The sequence below is a fragment of the Cryptomeria japonica genome, chromosome 3 (genome assembly GCF_030272615.1).
Source record: "Cryptomeria japonica chromosome 3, Sugi_1.0, whole genome shotgun sequence".
NCBI lineage: Eukaryota > Viridiplantae > Streptophyta > Pinopsida > Cupressales > Cupressaceae > Cryptomeria > Cryptomeria japonica.
In genome coordinates, this window is record NC_081407.1 from 229,496,302 (window position 1) to 229,516,783 (window position 20,482).

Below are 20,482 nucleotides of genomic sequence, written 5' to 3' on the forward strand. Positions count from 1 at the left end.
ATAATTTAATATTAATATTGTAATTAATATTAAATTATAATTATTATATTATTATATTTTTATTACATTTTTTTTAAAAGAAAAAAATATTAAAATTAAATTATTATATTATTATATCATCATATTAAAATTAAATTATGATAATTATATTGTTCTTATTAATATACTTTAATATTTTTACATTCTTGTTAATTAACTTCTTTAAAAATAAAAAAAATAAAAATTATTATTATATTATATATCACCTTTATTTTATCTTTATATATTATTCTAATCCTTATGGTTATCTTGAGAAAATTGTGAATTTTGACATCTTTTACTCTAAATTTGTATTACGTTCAATTTTTATTTATTTTTGTTTATTTTATAGAAACAATTTAATATATTTATATATTTACTAGTATATTTTATGTAAAAATATCAAAAGAAAATATATAATTATAAACATAATTATTAGATTTGTTCATGGTGCAGGAGCACCTAGCACAAAATGGCCACCATGAGGCCAAATTGATGACAAGTTGATTTTTTTGAGTTTTTGTGGTGAATAAGGTCTTAGGAGACCATAGTTAATGTTATAGGAGTTGAGAAATACAACCCCACAGGAGCCTGAAGATCTGGAAGCCGAATAACCTGTTACAAGGAGAAGCAATGAAACAAAATCTGAAGAACATACAAAACACAGAGAATATGCTAAAAAAGAGAGCTCAATATTCACAAAAATATGTAATGTGATTCTTACAATGAAAAGAAAGAACTCAACCTTTAATAGGTCAAGAAACCCTAAAAAGGGAAAACCTAGGTTTGCACATAATAATTAATTAAAATAATTAATTATATGCACCTAAAGTTAGCTTAAGTGTAAAAGAGATAAAGGGAACTTAAATAATTAAACAAAGAATGTTTAATTAATCAAGTAAATACCCAAATACTCTAACACCCCCCCTTAAGCTAGACTTAGGGAGAAGCTAAAAACTAGAACAGCTACTGAAAGCAATAAAGATGGGTCCTGGCAATAAGGCCTGATCAGGTACCCAAATACAATGAAATCTCTATGAACCGAAGAAATAGAGAAAATCACATGGGAACAAAACTCTACTCCAAAAAGAGATGGAAGAACACCACTGAAGCATGAAGAACATGCAAACTCTGTCGAAGAATAACTGCTGATCTGAAGAACATCCACTGAACTAGAACATGACCAGGTAGAGAAGACTGTAATCTGCATGAGTGCCTTCAAATGACACTACTCGAATCAGGAGGCAAACAAGGCAAAACAACTGAAATCGAAGATACAGATGGCATGAGAAACCAAAGCTTGAAGATCTGATCAATCGAACCACGAAAGCATTAGAACCAACATGATAAACCTCCCCATAATGTGGAAGTGGGAGAGGGACAGGAACACTGAAAAGGACAGCAAAAAAACCAACTGCATGACGAAGAACCAAGAACATCAAAGGTGCTGAGACACATCATCATGAGGTGAATGTCGTGGAAGGAACACTCACTTGACAAAGGAAGATGGCAAACAAAGGCAAACATCAACCCCCTCATGGCACTTGATCAACATTGCATGTACAACAAGACACAAGATATGCAAGATTCCAAGTAAACAATGCATGATGGCACTTTATCTCAGTGCGTTTGCATAATTACAAGCTACAATGATAAGAAGACTGGAAATAGAAACGAGAATCAAAACAGAGACACCCTACTCAGAAAAGAGATCCCAGGACCTGAAACAACCACGATATCCACCATAGTGCTAAAAAGCAAAAAACTGAATAAAATATGCATGGAGCAGAATCTGAAAAAAAACTCATATTTCTGGAAAGTACACAGAACACGCTTTCCCAAAATATAAAGTTTTCGAAAAACAGAGGTCGGATGCTCATTCTATGTCTCCCAGAGTGCAAAAAAGAGACCTCACTTTGACTGTAAAAAAAAATAGTCAAATAGAAAAATTGGAAAAAATTACCAACACCATGAGATCGGTGTCAGAACCATCTTTCCGACACCTATTTGTTCTCGAAAAACGGAGTCCGTTTGCCCATTCTATGGCCCCGGAAGTGCAAAAAAGAAGCCCGACTTTGACTGGTGAAAAACATAGTCAAACAGAAGATTCAGGAAAAAAATCTACCACCACGAGGTCCAGCTCGGAATCACCTTTCCAACGCCTATTCTTTCGCCAAATTCTGACTCCGGATGCACGATCTAGGCCCAAAAAACCAACCCCCTCTCAAAAGGACTAGAGAGGAGGGGCTGGTGGTGCTCCGGGCGGAGGTGGCGCTAGGGCCGGGTGGAGGTGGCGCTTGGGCCGGGTGGAGGAGGTGCTGGGGTGGAGCGAAGCTCAGCCCAGCGGAGCGGAGCATGGCCGAGAAGAGTGGGAGATCGCCGACGACGGTTGTGTTCGACCGAGCGCAGGTCTGCAGCACCGGAGCTGGAGCAGCGACCGGCGAGGGAAGCGGCCCGGAGAGCATTCGTCAGTGGGTGAGCTGTTGCCGGAGTGTCGGGTGGGGTCGGCCTGACAGCTCCGTACGGCGTCGGACTGTCAGGTCCGGTACCCTAGAAAATTTGCCTTTTTTAAAAAAAAAACAAACTTTTTACATGCCTTCCAATTGTTTTTTTTTAATTTTTTTTTAAAAATCAAAACAATTCGGCCTGCATGCCGTAAAAAGGCATTTTTTTTCAATTTTTTTTCTCGATTTGCATGCCAGGGTCGTACGACCTGGCTTGGAGAAAAAAAATTACCCAGATGCTCAGGGGTCAAAAAAGGTCGAATTTTATATGACCATAGGGGTTTTTAGGCCTTTTGAGCATGATGGTGAGGTCCATTTAGGCCCAAAGTGCTCAGAAAAAAGGTCAAACCCTAGGTACACAAAAAAATTCCTGAAACCCCAGATCTACTTCCAAAGCCAAAAATCTCAAAACAAGAATAGGTAGCTGCAAATCTAAAGCTCTGATACCATATAGGAGTTGAGAAATACAACCCCACAAGAGCCTGAAGATTTTCTGCAAGCCGAATAACCTGTTACAAGGAGAAGCAATGAAGCAAAATCTGAAGAACATACAAAACACAGAGAATATGCTCAAAAAGAGAGAGCTCAATATTCACAAAAATATGTAATGTGATTCTTACAATGAAAAGAAAGAACTCAACCTTTAATAGGTCAAGAAACCCTAAAAAGGGAAAACCTAGGCTTGCACATAATAATTAATTAAAATAATTAATTATATGCACCTAAAGTTAGCTTAAGTGTAAAAGAGATAAAGGGAACTTAAATAATTAAACAAAGAATGTTTAATTAATCAAGTAAATACCCGAATACTCTAACAAATGTAATAAAGGTCATTAAGACCATTAGATGGACTATGGAGTCCTAGTGGGGGTCATGATGATCAATAAAGTCAAAATTGTCACTATGTTGCAAATATGTCTCAATGGGTCAAATATGGTGTTTAATGATATGTAAAGATCTTTTAGACCTATTTGGACCTATTTGTATCATTTTTGAGACATTAAGGTCTTGGGTTGAGTCTAGGATCAAAATTAGACAAAGTTGCTCACATTGTCAAAAAAAATTGTTAACGCAACTTTTTGTGCATTTTATGAGTAATTAGGAGTTTGTTAGTAATATTGGTTCAAAAAGTGGTTATAACCATTGGGAGGCCTTGGAGACATTCAAATAGATCCTTCCCACGACCAAAATAGGGGTTGGATGCAATATTTTGTATGAAGAAGAAATAATTTAACAAGAAAATCATTGAGTTACTACATTTTCTGAATGTAGCAGTTTGTTCCTGGGCGCTTTTCTCTATCAAAACCCATTCATTTGCATTTGGAACCAATTGGATCTTGTGTGTGCATGAATCTAGTTTAATTTGCCTTTTGTTTCATCTATTTTCATTAAGTTTTTGAAAAGTCATAGTAATTTTTGTAACAACTGCTCAAAACCCTACCCAGGGCTAGCAGTGAGCATATAAAATGTAAAACTTTATTTGTATCCATTGTGAATCCCCCAAAATGGGTGGAAAACTGTATTATATTATGTTCTTTCATGTAAATTCTTTTGCAGGGCTCCCTACTAGTTTTGGCACATGCTTAAGTGGACACAAAGACCGATTTTTGTGTCACATACTAGTAAAAATAGTGAGTTGGTGGTGTGACAAGAGTTTAAATGTAAGGAAGAACCTTGGAAGAGTAGTGGAGGTCAAGAAGGGTGTGTGGAGGTGTCACCAATATATTCCAAGTGATTAATAACCATTAGAACCAATCAAACCCTAATGATTTGTGACTGTCCTAATCCTTGTGTTGATTGTCACAGTTTGATAGTGCATTGAAATCACTACACTTTACAAGTTTAGGAGTGGATTGGGTGTTGAGTTTGATGTCAGAAGTGTAATAGGGTGGATCCACATAATTATTACTTGCATTTGAAGGGTGCTGAACAAAGAATGGTCCATTCAATTATGACTGTCCTTACACTTTGTATGTCTGTCCTAAAAAAATAGTGAATCCACATTAACAATTGTGATGTTCTCTTGGGTGGTTGCGGGGGGGGGGCAGTGAACCTTGTTTGAGCATGTTGAGAAATCTTTGTAGGAATTTCAAAAGGAGCAAATGTGTTTGGGAGTATCCATTACATGTTGTGAATGGGTGCTAGTTGTGATTGAAGTCCTCATAAGGGAATGGTGATGAGTAAGTGGCTACAAAGGGTTTTGATGGTGATTGAGTGTTGGAAAGTTTGGATTGAGGTCTAATCATGTTGTATTGCCTAGTTGAGTGTATGTCAAGGGTTGGAGGTGTGTTGAGAGGCATGGGTGTGTTTTGGGGTATTGTAGCTTGTGAGTACCCAATAGCCTTGTGAGGGGTTTTGTGAGAGAGTGAAGAGTTATCACATAATTGGATAGGTGAGTTGGGAGAAAGATCTTCCTAATTGATTGAGCGTGTTGGATGTTCTGCATCAGTTCACTATTCTACTTGAAAAATTATTGTATTATTATATTGTAATTAATATTAAATTATGATTATATTATTATTATTTTATATTCTTAATAAACTTTTTAAAGAAAAAAAATCTATTAAGACTAAATTATTATTATATTATTATACCACTATATTAAAATTACATTATGGTAATTATGTTTATTATTTATTTTTTATTATTATACTTTTACATTATTGCATTCTTATTAGTTAAATTCTTTGCAAAAGCAAAAACTAATAATATTAAGATTAAATTTTATTATCATATTAAATATCATTGCATTTTTTTTATATATTAATCTAATCCTTAAAGTGAATTTTTATATTTTTTCATGTTTAATATTTTCATACATATAGAATTTATTAATATGTTCATTATTGTATCAATCTTTATATGCATTATTTGTTTTATTTTATTGGTTTCATGTATGTTTAATTCAAGGTGAGGGATCTTGGATCTAACCCTTCAAATTTCAAAAAATTGTCCCGATTTTTTTAAAGCTTAGAATTAACTAAATATGTTTTTTTGTGATTAATTAATCTCATATAAATCTAGCATGATAGGGACACTTGCATTGGTGCATTAAAACAAATTAAAAATCAATATTATCATTCTACAAGATTTGTATAATTGAAAAGTGTTGTCCTTTGTTAATCATATGAACTTGAATCTAATATTTTGTGGAGTTAACCTAAGATAACATGTTCCCTAGTTAGTTTCTAACCCTCTAATGGTATTCATAAATATATAGATAGCCTAAATACCAAAGAAGAGGAAAAAAAATCTATCATGAGAAAAAGACTGTGCACTATGCTAAATCAATTATGTGGTTAAAAATCAAATTTGCACCTACAAAAGTATCTCAAACCCATGGATGCCATCTTAGAGGTGACAAAATGTTCAAATCTAAAGATGAAGTACAAACATATTTAACATATTTTAACTTGAGACACCTAGAATTTAATGTTGTGCTAAGATTATCCTTATCCTTTGAGCATAAAGCTAAGTGTCCTATCTACTTTGCCTTTACTTTCCTAGAATAATATTAATTACTAAATTATGTATGCCCACAATTGTCATTAATTAATATAAGTTAAATAATTCCTAATGGGTATGCTTCTATTTGATTAGCCTAGATTAAGTTTAGGGAAAGTTTATTTTCCTTTACATTTTTTGTGAATGCATATACTCTTACATGACCTAGTTTCCCCCCTAGTGCTTCTCATAATTTTAAAGATTTTTAAATTTGATATAAATTTCAATGTATCATCTATTTCTAAAAGTTTCAAGTTTTGATTTATATATGTTTGTATCTTTTGATTAAGGTTTGAATTCACATTGCAATTTACATCTCTTATACCACTTTCTTGCCCAAGATATTTGTCATTATGACTCCTTTTAGGGATTATTCCTTGGTTGATATCCATTCACTCATTTTTTATTTAGATAATTTCTTATTTTTAATTACACATCTTCCTTTGATCCTTGATATTCTCATGACACATTTTACTAAGGATAAAAATGTGTAATGGTACAAAAGAATGTGGGTGTGTTCAAAAGTTTAGCTATGTAAACAAGGAATTATAGCTATTTTCCAACATTACATTAAGGAGTGGGAATGAATCCACTTGTCACAATAAAAAAATTGATTAGAAGGACTGAGCACAAGTGGATTTAAGGGTTCTCCTTGTTTGAGTTGAAATTGATACTGCAAAGATGTAAATTGAATGCTAGGTCTAGGGTTAAAGATGGAAAATTGACATAAATTGACATGAAATAGTAGTTTTAGATTTGATATGTAGTTGTAAACATAGATTTGGAATGAGAAAATAAAGGGGAACCTATGTTTGGAATTTGGGCCTTAAAATGCGAGACATTGGTTCTGAGTGACCCTATCCTTAGAATGTCAAATGTAAACAAAAGTAAGTTTTTTGGAACTAGAATGATACTTAGAATCTACTTTAGAAATTTCATTGAAAAATTTTCAGACATGGGCATGTAGAGTGACCCCATCCCCCCCTTTTCGCATCTTCAAAAGTTGGATTTGTTTGTCTCTGTCTACTTTTTCTAATCCCACAATTACAACTTCTGAACCTATCACCTGTACACATAAATAGGCAAAAAGTATTATGGATAGGGGTTTACTTGAGTCAAACCTTGCGTATGGAATTAACCCTATAATTGATATTGATAATGAAATGAAATGGAAGTGTAAAGCATGCCTTTTGAGGGTAGTGGTAGATTTGAATTGAAATTCTTAAAATTGAAATGTTATACCTTGATGATTCTTGCTTTCAAGTCTTCCTCCAAAGGTTGATGTTGTCATGTAGGATGTAGAATATATTCATAAATTTTTGATCATACATGCCATCTTGAATGCTCAAATATTGAATGCTTGACCTCTCCTCCAATGTCTTGAAAATGCTTGATTGCTTGTTCACTTGAATTGAATTGAATTCAAAGCTGAATTATGTGAGAGAAAATTGCTCGAGATGTAAGATAGATGTTCAATGAAGGGGCAACACTTTCTTTTATACCCCACTACATCAAACGCATTTGAAATGACAAAACAAGTTGACATGGGAGGAAAATTCCTACCCATTGTTAGGAGAAAAATTGGGCCCCTTTTAGCAGGACAAGGGTGTTTGGGGCACATTGTCCAACCAATCAAGTTTGAACAAAGGTCCACAGACCAGATGCTAGGTGAAGATTGCAATTTGAAGTTGGTGTGAGCAAAATCAAACATGGTCAAAACATGGAAGGCCAAAATGCCAAGTTGAGGCCTAAGTTAAGGATGAAAATTTTATAGGGATAAAATTCACAGTGCTATATTTATCCCGCACTATAGCGGGAGTATGAGCCTACACTCATATTCTTGGTAAAGTATAAAATAGCATTGAGAAACTTTCATCAAGATATTAAAGAGGCAAGACACACCAAGCCCCTCGGGACTTAAGATATTGTCAATCTAATATCAATACAAAAGGAGAAACACATGAAGAGAAGAGAGATCATGACTATGCTATCCTAGTAAGGCTTATTCTCACTTTGAGTCATGTTGAGAGAGAAAAAATTTTGAATTGAAAACTCAATGCAAAAGATTACAAGAAAATGGCTTTGTGTATAAAGTAATCTAAATAGAGATTGGAACATGTTGTGGTGTATAATCAAAGTTTACAAACTAAACTTTTGTTACAAGGTGTGTGACCTTGGTTTCCTTGTGATATGTAGTGCAACGCTTGGGTTTGTGGCATGGCTTAACTACCTCTTATGGATTCTATAAGTCTAGTGGTTGTATTGATTATTAACACCTATCGATTTTTTGGTGCAACGACAACCATACTTCTAACAAGTGGTATCAAAGCCTGGGTCATAGGTTCAAACCCCCTCACTTGCACTGGGGGGGATTGTTGCAAGGTGTGCGCCCTTGGTCTCCTTTTTCTATGCAACGCAACACTCGAGTTTGTGAGATGGATTTATGGTGCATGAGCACCTCATCCCTTCAAGGGCCCATATTTGGGGCATGATTTAGTTTGTTTTTGTTTTGTTAAAATAAGGTCTATCTAGACCCAACATGATGTAATAAGGCCAATAGTGCCAATAATATTTAAAGCTTGAGTCAGTTGAGTCATATGTTCTGAAAATTGTCAAATTGCTCACATAGGGCCTAGTGGTCAAAATAAGTCAAAATGACAATATCAAGGTTGTGGGGAGTATTTTGTGTCATTTTTAATGTTAGAACATGTTATTTAACCTATTTGGGGTATTGGATGATCAAGAAGTACAATAAACCAAAATTTGTCAAAAAAAAGAAATGATGTCAATGCAACTTTTCAAAGTCGCTTGACAACATTTGCAAAAAGGTTAGTTTTGGGTGGTTATAGTTGGTTGGTTAGTTGGGAATCCTTATAATTCTATAAATATGGTGAAAAAACTCCTCAAAAGATGTAATTCTCGAAATTGAAGTTTTTGGCAATAATAGTAAGTGGTTTCCTTGCACATTCTGTGTTTTTCCTGAACTTTCCTCACATTCAGTCTGCAATTTGTTAGTTTTCACCATTGCTATGCATTGAAGGTTAATTAACATGGTTTTAGGGTTTGATCATAGTAAATTACCTTTCATTTCCTTCAGTTTTCATGTCATTTGGTATTGTTTTGGCAAAGATACAATAAATTCTCTCAAAATTGTCAAAACCCAGAACTGAGGCAAACCGAGACAAAGATAATGCTATATCTTTTTGTTCCTGGTTGATCAAGCCACACAAATTTGTGGAAACATGTAATATTATGTAAATTATCATTCCATCATTGTTGCAGGGTTCCATGATAGGTTTACTAAAAACTTTCCTTAGGAAGGTTTGACTATCATAAGAAAATACAGTCCCGATACGGGGTCAATATCTCAATATTTAACCATTGGATATTTCTGATTTTTTGATATGTTCTTCATACCCAAGGTTTCTAGAGTCCCACCTGAGAGATCTGAAAAATATATCCAATTAAGAAATTTATTTATGTATGAGTGAGCGTGTGTCAAAGAGGCCAGTAAGTTCTTGTTTAACAGTAACCTTTTGTACATGTTGAGGGTTGGATCAGAGTACATGGTGTTTGATAATTAAGGGTTGGTAGGAGTGTTGAGAGAGTGTGTGGAAATCTCAAGGTTTTATCCTCAAATACCAAGAAACCTATCCTAGTTGGTCTAGAAGGTATGATTGAGTTCATTGGCAAGAGCAATATGTGTGGAGTTTTATTAAATATTATGTAAAACCTTCATAAGGGGAAGTGTTTAATCTTTGTGAAACCTCTACAATGTGAAGTAGATTCCTAAAAGGTTTAGGGCTTGTGTGTGTGGGTGTGGATGATTTGCATCAATTAACCACCTCTGGTGGAATCTATAAGTCTAGTGGTTTTATCGAGAATTAGCAGCTCGATATCTCGGTACAACGAAAATCATTCTTCTAACAACTTTATGGTGTGTGCACAAAGTGTAACAAAGATTAGAGTGTATGAACCCACATTAAAGTGATTGCATAGAGAAATTGATTTAAGGTAGCATACATGCATCTAAAAGATAAGCATGTTGCCCGCCAAGAAAAAAACAAATCAAGGGCAATGAAACACATGACAAAGTGAGCACATAAAGGATTTACTAATAGTGGTCATTATGCGCTTTTGATAAATTGTGTATATCAAGTATTATTGCATTAAATTGACTTCATCCCACAAAGGTAGAGGAACTATGAGCACAATGAAAGAAGAGCACATAAGATGAAGAGTAAAAGTCTCTTTGGATTAACATGGTAGAGACTAAAATGAGAGATCTCAATACTTTGCATCATCCCCAAGTAGACAACACAAAGACATATTTACAATAGAAGCACATGCATGACATAAATAAGAATTGAGATTGCAGTGTCGTAAATTGCACCCCATGTAATTCCATGCTACATATGTGCATTCACTTTATGTTGATTGAAGAACTCCTCTACCTTTTTGTCCTCTTGTTCACCTAGCTTTCTCTATTACCCTTTAATAGTTTGTTCATTTCTAAACCTTGTTGGCTATATGGCTCATGGACACCTGTGGATCATAGAGACATCCGCATGCCACACCAGAGTCCCACGAATCTGCAGACTACATGTGGTCATTTAAGATTTATTCTTGCGATTGGTAGGATTTGTAACATCTCGTCCCACAACCACTGATGTCAATTTTGTTTTCAAGCCTCATACCTTGCCTTTGACAACCTCATTTTCTCTCTCTAGCATTTTTTGGTCTTCTACACACTCTTTGGGCTATACACACAATTTGTAGCTTCTTGATCACTTCTTTTGCATTCTACCATTATTGTTTCTTGTTCATCTTACCACCATCATCAAAACTTTGTAAATTGAAGGATTCTTGGTGCTCACCTTCACTCCAACAAGCTCCCACCCCTTTGGTGTTGAAGGGGAGTTTCTTCCTCATTTTTATTGTAGCATTACATCTCCAACAACATATTATTCATCTTGTTTATCTTGTATTATCATATATCACTTCGTTTATCCATTATCTATCACCTTGGCTATCCATGGAGGTGGAAACACCAAAGCGAGGGTCTAATTGTGGCAGACCTCTAAACACAACCCCAACATTTCCTCTCTAATGTTTTTTTTGTGTAAGTTATCGGAGGAACACACACACACACACACTCTCTCTCTCTCTAGTGTTTTTTTTGTTTTATTTTTATCAACTTTTATCTTTCATAACATCATAAATGTAAAACCTAGGCACTCGTCATTTTGTTGCATTCTCTAGCATAGCCTTTGTACTTTGTCCATATAGGATGCCAGTGTGTCACATTTCCATCCATGAACCATGCATGCGTCCTTGGGTAGAGAGCAAGTAGAGGTCATCAAAGGATCTTTGTGGTCTTCCCTTTCAAATTTAGCGGTTAAAATAATTTCATTATATATATATATATATATATATATATATATATATATATATATATATACTTATTCTATTTAGTAATTTTTGTTCATAGGTTTAGTTAGTTAGTTGCTTGTATCTTCCTAGCTCACTAGAGTTCCTATTAAGTGAGTAGCAAAGGAAGGTTTGTTCCTTGAGGTTTCATCATTTTGAGGGTAGAAAATATTCTCCTCTACATTTTGGTGAACCTGACATGAAGGCCTATCTTGTATTTGTGCAATTAGTTGAGAATGCTTTAGTAGTGGTTTTTTTAACTATTATTTCAATATCCCACCTCACTCATCAAATTTCATCTTTGCATCATTAGACCATGAGATGAGTGGTGGTCTTTTTGTTAACATGGTCACTATCACTCTGATCTCTCCCCTAGCCAAAGCATGAAGCGCAATGACATTTATTTCAGAGCCTAGGATGCTCCTTATAGTGGAAAGCTTGCCCCATTATATATCCCAACTAAGGTAAACAATCACTCTAGATCATAGGTGTGATGGTAGATCCCACATGCCATGTCGATGTCATTATAGAAGAGGCCTTGTTTATTAATGGTCTACACAGGGAAAGATATGATGAGTTTCATGTGCTTGTTCACATGCATGATGGGCTATCTATTCTTCCTCCAGGTAATACCACTTTGATTGTCCTTGTAGGACCCAAGGCAATGTCGACTACCTTTGTTTTTATTCTTGAATCAAACCTATTTCAGATTAAGCTTGGTATTCTCTAACTAATTGCCATGTAAGGGTACTCCCACATTAATGGTTCCCACTTTTGCCAACGAAGGAAATTGGCAAAAGCGGGGAGTTTATTTTTTGTGGGGTTTGAACAAAACAACATGGTTCGCTCGAACTACCCCTCCCGGTTCGAGCGAGCCCGCTTACGGTTGTGGGTTCGCTCGAACCGCTAGTGGATTTTTGGTTCGAGTGAACCCCCCTTCGCTCGAACCCTATCTCAATTAGGTTTTTTTAAAACTTTTATAAATGGCGATCGTGACAATTAAAGTGTCATTGTCAAATTTGTCTTTTTCTGTCCAGTGGGGGTTAGATCGAACCAGTCATCAACATCACATCACCGTGCTTTGTCTGCAATAGCTAGCGTCTCTCATATTTAAGTTTTCGACCTTCATTATTTAAAGTGCACAAAATAACCCTTTTTTTGGTTTAATAATGTCTTTTTTCATTAAATTAATAAATAATTTGTTTATTAATTTATTTTTTTAATTAAATAATTGTATAGTTATTGTTTTTCATCATTTTAGAAAAATGTTTGATAATTTATTGTTTTTCATTATTTTATAAAAATGTTTGATAATTTAATGTTTTTATTGAAATGTGTCAATTTGTTTTTCAAATTACATAACTGTATATATGTATTTTTTTTCAACATTTTAAAAAATTGTTATGAAAAACATGCAAAACTAAGGTGGTAAATTAGAACTTAGAAAAAAATTAGCGAAAAAAGAAAATTAGAAAAATGTCACAAACCTAAATATAATAAATTAAACATTAGAAAAATTAATAAATTTTAATTAAAAAAAACATTAGAAAATTTAGATAACAAATTTAAACAAATTAGATAAAATAAATCCTCTACAATGTGACTCATTTTCACATCCTATTACACGCACAACATGACCCCTTAAGACCACATATGCCCCTGATGACACTATACATTCCCTTAGGACTATAGAGGATCGCATATAACATCCTAGTGTATGTATATGACATTCCCCTTACGATCACATAGTGTCCTACGGGGTCATATGCGGTTCTAAGGGGTTACACGTGTTATAACACATGCGCGACCCCTTAGAACTGCATATGACCCCTTATAAAATCCTAGTGTGAACGACATACCCCTTAGTCCATCACATAGTGTCTTAAGGGGTCGTATGTGGTCCTAAGGGGTCATGCATGCATTAACACATGCATGACCCCTTAGTAGGTCACATATGACCCATTATAACATCCTAGTGTACATATGACATTCCCCTTATGATAACATAGTGTCTTAAGGGGTCATATACGGTTCTAAGGGGTCACGCATGTGTTATAACACATGTGTGACCCCTTAGAACCACATATGACCCCTTATAAAATCTTGGTGTGAACGACATACCCCTTAGTCCATCACATAGTGTCTTAAGGGGTTGTATGTGGTCCTAAGGGGTCACACATGCATGGCCCTTTATTAGGTCACATATGACCCCTTATAACATCCTAGTGTACATATGACATTCCCCTTATAATCACATAGTGTCGTAAGGGGTCATATGCGGTTCTAAGGGGTCACGCATGTGTTATAACACATGCGTGACCCCTTAGAACCGCATATGACCCCTTATAAAATCCCAGTGTGAACGACATACCCCTTAGTCCATCACATAGTGTCTTAAGGGGTCGTATGTGGTGCTAAGGGGTCACACATGCATTAACACATGCGTGACCCCTTAGTAGGTTACATATGACCCCTTATAACATCCTAGTGTACATATGACATTCCCCTTACGATCACATAGTGTCCTAAGGGGTCATATGCGGTCCTAAGGGGTCACACATGTGTGTTATAACACATGTGTGACCCCTTAGAACCGCATATGACCCCTTATAAAATCCTAGTGCGAATGACATACCCCTTAGTCCATCACATAGTGTCTTAAGGGGTTGTATGTGGTCCTAAGGGGTCACGCATGCATTAACACATGTGTGACCCCTTAGTAGGTCACATATGACCCCTTATAACATCCTAGTGTACATATGACATTCCCCTTACGATCACATAGAGTCATAAGGGGTCATATGCGGTTCTAAGGGGTCACACATGTGTGTTATAACACATACGTGACCCCTTAGAACCGCATATGACCCCTTATAAAATCCTATTTTGAACGACATACCCCTTAGTCCACCACATAGTGTCTTAAGGGGTTGTATATGGTCCTAAGGGGTCACCCATGCATTAACACATGTGTGACCCTTTAGTAGGTCACATATGACCCCTTATAACATCCTAGTGTACCTATGACATTCCTAGTGTTATATATCATGTTCTTGAATTTTTTTATGTATTTCAAAGATTTAAATATACACATGTTAGATCTCTCTATCTCTCTGAAATAATCTATATGTTATCTCTAGATCTGAAATATATATTATATCTCTCTCTCTGAAATATTTGAATTTTTAATGTATTCTTGAAGATTTAAATTTTTGAAAATGAAAATGATCTCTCTTTCTCTCATGAAGATTTATATGTATAATCTCTCTCTCTCTCTCTCTCTCATGAAAATGATCTCTCTCTCTCTGCAATTTAACTGATTGTAATTTTTAATGTTTTAAATTAAGTGCACTTCATGTGTGTGTGTGCTTACGTATTTATTTTAACTTTATGACATTTACCTATATAGATGGCATCCCAGGATATACCTTTGCAAGATCCTGACCAGGATCCACCCGCGCAGGCTCTTGATCAGGAGCCACACATTGATGATGTTGATCCTCCACAATAGGATCCCCCCTTGCCCGACATTGCTACTATTTTCCAGTACAATGATCATGAGTTTCATAGGTTAAGGGTCATATTAGATGACCCCCGTACTAATGTCATGTACAAGAGTACAAGCACATCCATTTTTGATAGTTTATGGACATTGAGGGACCGCTTAGTTTCTCACACTTCATTCTCACTTGAGGTTATAGAGGATATATATAGACAGTTGAGGAGTGAGGTGAGGGGTCCTCATTCTTTTGCTGATGTGGTGAGGGTGGTCTCGAAGGAGGCCATCAAGGAGAGATTCTTTCCATAGTACCAAAAGAAGAGTAAGGTGAGGGGATATCAGGTCATGAGATGTATGGACCCACAGGTTGCATCATTGATTTACCCACGTTTCTTAGCTGCCCATGGTCATTATCCTAATAACGACCAGATACCATTATACTTTGCACAACAAGTATTTGCTGAGGTTCATTGTCAGATGAAACCAAACTACCTTGATATTTCAGGATATTATGGACAGGGGAGGGGCAGGATTGCTGATAGAGATGCATATCATAGGCATGATAGAGCTCTGCCTAGACACAGGGACCTTGTTGGCCAGAAATTTCCTGCAGTAGTCCTAGCCATGGCCCCCATAGCGGATCACATTGTGATTGCTTCTTAGAGAGAAGAAAATGATAGGATTGGACATATTGCATCAGCAACAACCACCATATCATCTGACAGGCTGGGCAGATATATGATGAGTCGACCACGTTCGTGATCATCTACAAATCATGCATCTTCTCATCACGGGGGTGGTTTAGATTCAGATGATCAATATATTACTGCTAGCATCCCCTCCCCAGATGAGGTAGCAACTATAGTTAGAGGTAGTAGACATGTACAGATGTCACAGTATTTAGCCGAGGACCTACTACATGCTTACAGTTTTATTTCATCTCGACTTGGGATACCATTGGCTGATGTTAGAGAGGAGATTCTCAGAGATACCTCGAGGCAGTCACAACATTCTCATCACTCTACGCATGCTCCAGGCACTGACCCACCTACAGATCATTCTGTTGCTATAGAGGAGGAGCTATGAGTTGGTCAGGTCCATATCACAGATGAGGGCCGCTTGGATTCATTTGAGGAGGAGATACGAGCTGATCAGGTCCATATCACAGATGAGGGTTTGGACTCATTTGACAAGCAATTGCGAGATTTGAGCCATACTGGGTTTATGGACATGCTACTATAGTCAGACACTTCATCTGTAATGCCCAGTCATCTAGTTAGCCCCTTGCACTCCTCAGTGATACATACAACCAGAGAGAGATATGCAGGCACGAGTGAAGTTGTTGATATGATCATAGGACAGGATCGGACTATACAACCTACTCCTGATACACAAGTATGTACATGTACATATTCATTTAAAGTTTTAGAAGATATGTATACATGTTGTAATGTAGGATATATATATATATATATATATCATGTTTAATAAATAATCTAGTTCTAAGTTTTAAGTTGTAGATCATTTAAATTGATCGTGGACTAATCATTTGTATGTATAATAGTTAGCTCATGTCACTCCTTCCTTGAGCTCCGAGCGTGTGCGTAGGAGAGATTCTTTAGATGTTGTTAGTGGACAGGTTAGTTATGGTTTTTGGTACATATATGTACATGTATGTATACATGCATGTTACAATTTATGTTTAAATTTGTATTTAACTCTACTTGGCTTTGATGTACATGTGTCTATAGAGATAGATATATTATATTTAATATAAATAAATAAATTCTAATTTTGTAGGGGTCTATTGGACTAGACTCTCACCAAGAGTCTCCCTCAGATGGTCGCTCAGTTTGTGGCCGACATGATCCCTGTTGATTTGCTCCAGACTTTATAGCTCATTTACATTTATCTTTTTATAGACTTTCATATTATATATATATATATATATATATATATATATATATATATATATATATATATATATATATATATATATATATATATATATATATATATATATATATATATATATATATATATATATATATATATATTCATGCATGTATGCAGTTTAGACTCTAGATTATACTTTATAAAGGTGGTTTGTGTTTGATAAGAAATTATATATATTTCATGTATCATGTATGAAGTTTAGACTAGATTATATTCTTTATACCTCGTTTGTAACATGTTTGATCAGATTGTATATTTCATGCATGTATGAAGTTTAGACTCTAAGATTATATACTTTATGCCTCTGTTGTGTTTGGTCACATTATATATATTTCCTGCATCATGTGATATGAAGTTTAGACTAGATATTATATATTTCATGCACATGTACATGTTAGATTATATATTCCATGTGCACATGTACATACATGTTAGATTATATATGTACTTTATGTTCGATTGACTGGACTGGATTATATATATATCACGTGCACATGTTAGAAATACAAGTATATGTGTACACTTTATATATATATATATATATATATATATATATATATATATATATATATATATATATATATATATATATATATATATATATATGATCAAGAATGCACATGTTCGAGCTAAAACTTTAAATTTTAAACTACATGTAACACATATGTACATACAGTAGATATGCATTAAAATTTAAAAGAACATGTTCAAACAAAAGAGTATATCCACTCCAATGAACAATTTATAAAAATCACACTTTCAAACTAATTAATATGAAATGAACAAACTAAACTTAATAGGTCATGTACTAAATAGTTCACATGGTATGTGCTTCTAGGTATGTATACAAGTTAAATAGTTCACAACATGTACATGTCCTAATTCCATATATCAATTTTACACATGTACATATTACATTCTAATTTAAATATGCATTTTTAATTAAATTATTTTAACTAGTGGTCCTTACAAATTACATGTGCATTTAGAATTAGATACAATACTATATATACATACAAATTAAACATGCATTTAAACATGTACATACTTGAATTAAATTCATACATCTTGATTTGATATAATTAAAAATTTCATGAATTTAAACTTAAAAAATATTTATCCAAGTTTCAAAACAAGTTAAGAGATCTAAAATTTATCAAGTATTAATTCAATTCATGTGGGTTGAACCACATGTGTAATTTGGATTACTAAATATATATAGTTCATACCACATCAAGTGGTTTAGAACGCTCTTCAATAACACTTGATATTTTGTCATGATCTTCACTATCTAGTCTCCACTTTTGAGACTGCCCTCGACGTGGAATTGTTTGAAGAATTAGGCCAACAACAATGACCAAGTGACTATACTGATATACCTTGTTATCAATTTGGTATTCAGTGAAATGAATCCCATGTTGAACTATTTTAACTTGTTTGAAATATGTCCCTTGCACTACAACTGAGCCTGCATGTACATGTATATAAGAAATGTGAGAAATTAAAAATTTGCACGTAAGCGAATTGTACATACATATTCAAATCAGTTCAAACCTGTGGGAAATGACATCCCATCACTAATTTCAGATTTTGATAACTTCTTTCTCTCTTCTATGCAACGCAATAAATAATAACTAACACCTTCTATATTTCCATCTTCTGCTATGACTGCAAAAACATCTCCTCCAATTTCACACAAGTTAAATAAATTCTATGTTGTACATGTCATTTTCAAGGAAATATTTACATGTACGCAACATATTTTAGGAAATATATACATGTGTACGTCATATGTACCTTTTTTAATCAATCCTAAAATATGATCATAATCACTAGAAATCAAAGGAATGTCTTCAAAGTTTTCGTCCTCATTTGAATCCTCGTATGTGTTAGAAACATCTAGTGGCACCAATTTCCATTCACTAACATATCCAAGCTCTTGGTTCTTGCAATGAACATAGTTTTCGAAAATGCTTTCAGAACAAAAACATGAATAATCCCTAGTGTATAATGTTCATGGGCGATTATCTATACTCATGACACAATGCAAAGATCTTGTCCTCTCCGCGCTCTTGCATCCATGCATTGATCTTCTATCCACATCTGCAAAATGTACATGTGTACAAGAACATGTACAAGTAGATCGAGTTGTTAAATTGAAATATTTGAACTAGGAACATTTTTTTAAAAATAAAATAAAATACTAAAAGAGAACACATACCGGTTATCTCCCAAAACACTCTATATGGAATGGGTTTGTATGTTATCGATGATGATTACCTAGGATAATTAGGTTGCTCAAAGTGTTTCTTACACCATTCAACAACATCATGTGCATCTTCTATACATTCTCTTGTGTACTTTATTTGATGTTTTCTTAGAGCACATTTGATACAAGCTCTTGCACCATCATGTTCACCCTTTCCATGACCACTCTAAAAAAAACTCCAAACATGTGTTATTTTGTCATTTTGATGATATCTACATAGTGCATAAAATAGCCTCGAAGATTTGAATTGTGCCGCACATCCATCAGACCAAACAAAATGTTTAACTATTGTTATGCCTCTATCTTTCAAATATTCAAAAAACTTCTTAAAGCAATGTTGTACAAAAAGTGTGTCATGCTCCTTATCATCACTAATATAGAAGTGGTACTCTTTCTTAATGACATGATTTTCAAATGTACTATCAACACCATCCAAATTCATCTGTGCATGTCAATAACACGCATGCACCAAAATAGTGATTTGCTTTGAAAAGTAATACTCTTATTGAATCTCTTTTTGATGTGCAAAAGAGTAATTCTTTGCGAAGTCCACTATAGATAGAATAGTTCCAAGTGGGAAAGTGTCTCTTAATCTTTTAAATTGTTCTACTTGCCACTTGGCAAAAAAACCATGGCATATGTATGGTTTTATCAACTTACGAAAATTTTCCATAAATGTTCTAATAGGTATTTCCTCTTCTACATAATCTAGCCTTGTAGATTCCTTTCCAAATTTTGTTTGAAATTTTTTATACTTGTAATTCTTGCAATTTACCATCTTCCTTATGTCAATATCTTCATCTCTCAAAGGCAATTTAGCCAAGTCCCTGCATGTTCCACAAATTCCTCTTATGCAATTTATTTGACAGGTTGCATTATCATCTGATTTATCACATAAGATGGATGCTATGAATTGACTTGTTCATTTAGGAGGAGCATTTTAATAACCATCACTATCTTCTCTAATCTTTCGAAATACCTAATAGTACAAGTCAAATTCGATGTGATAACGATAACAAGAAGTTTCAAAAACTTTATTTAACTTCACATAATATGGCCTTAACCATTCAAACATGGTTTGTCCAGTCTTTATATGAGGGTTTGTTTTAGTAAACAACACATACAATTCATGTTTTGTTGTGTCTATCCAATGTTTTACATGAAGATCATAATGATCAGGACCAATCCTTTGCTTGATAAAATATCTACTGTTTGATGAAGGACGAGAATTATCATTCCAAAAACTTGTCACAAAGTTCCTAACAACATCTTCAATTCTATCAGAACAAGGAGCTCTACACA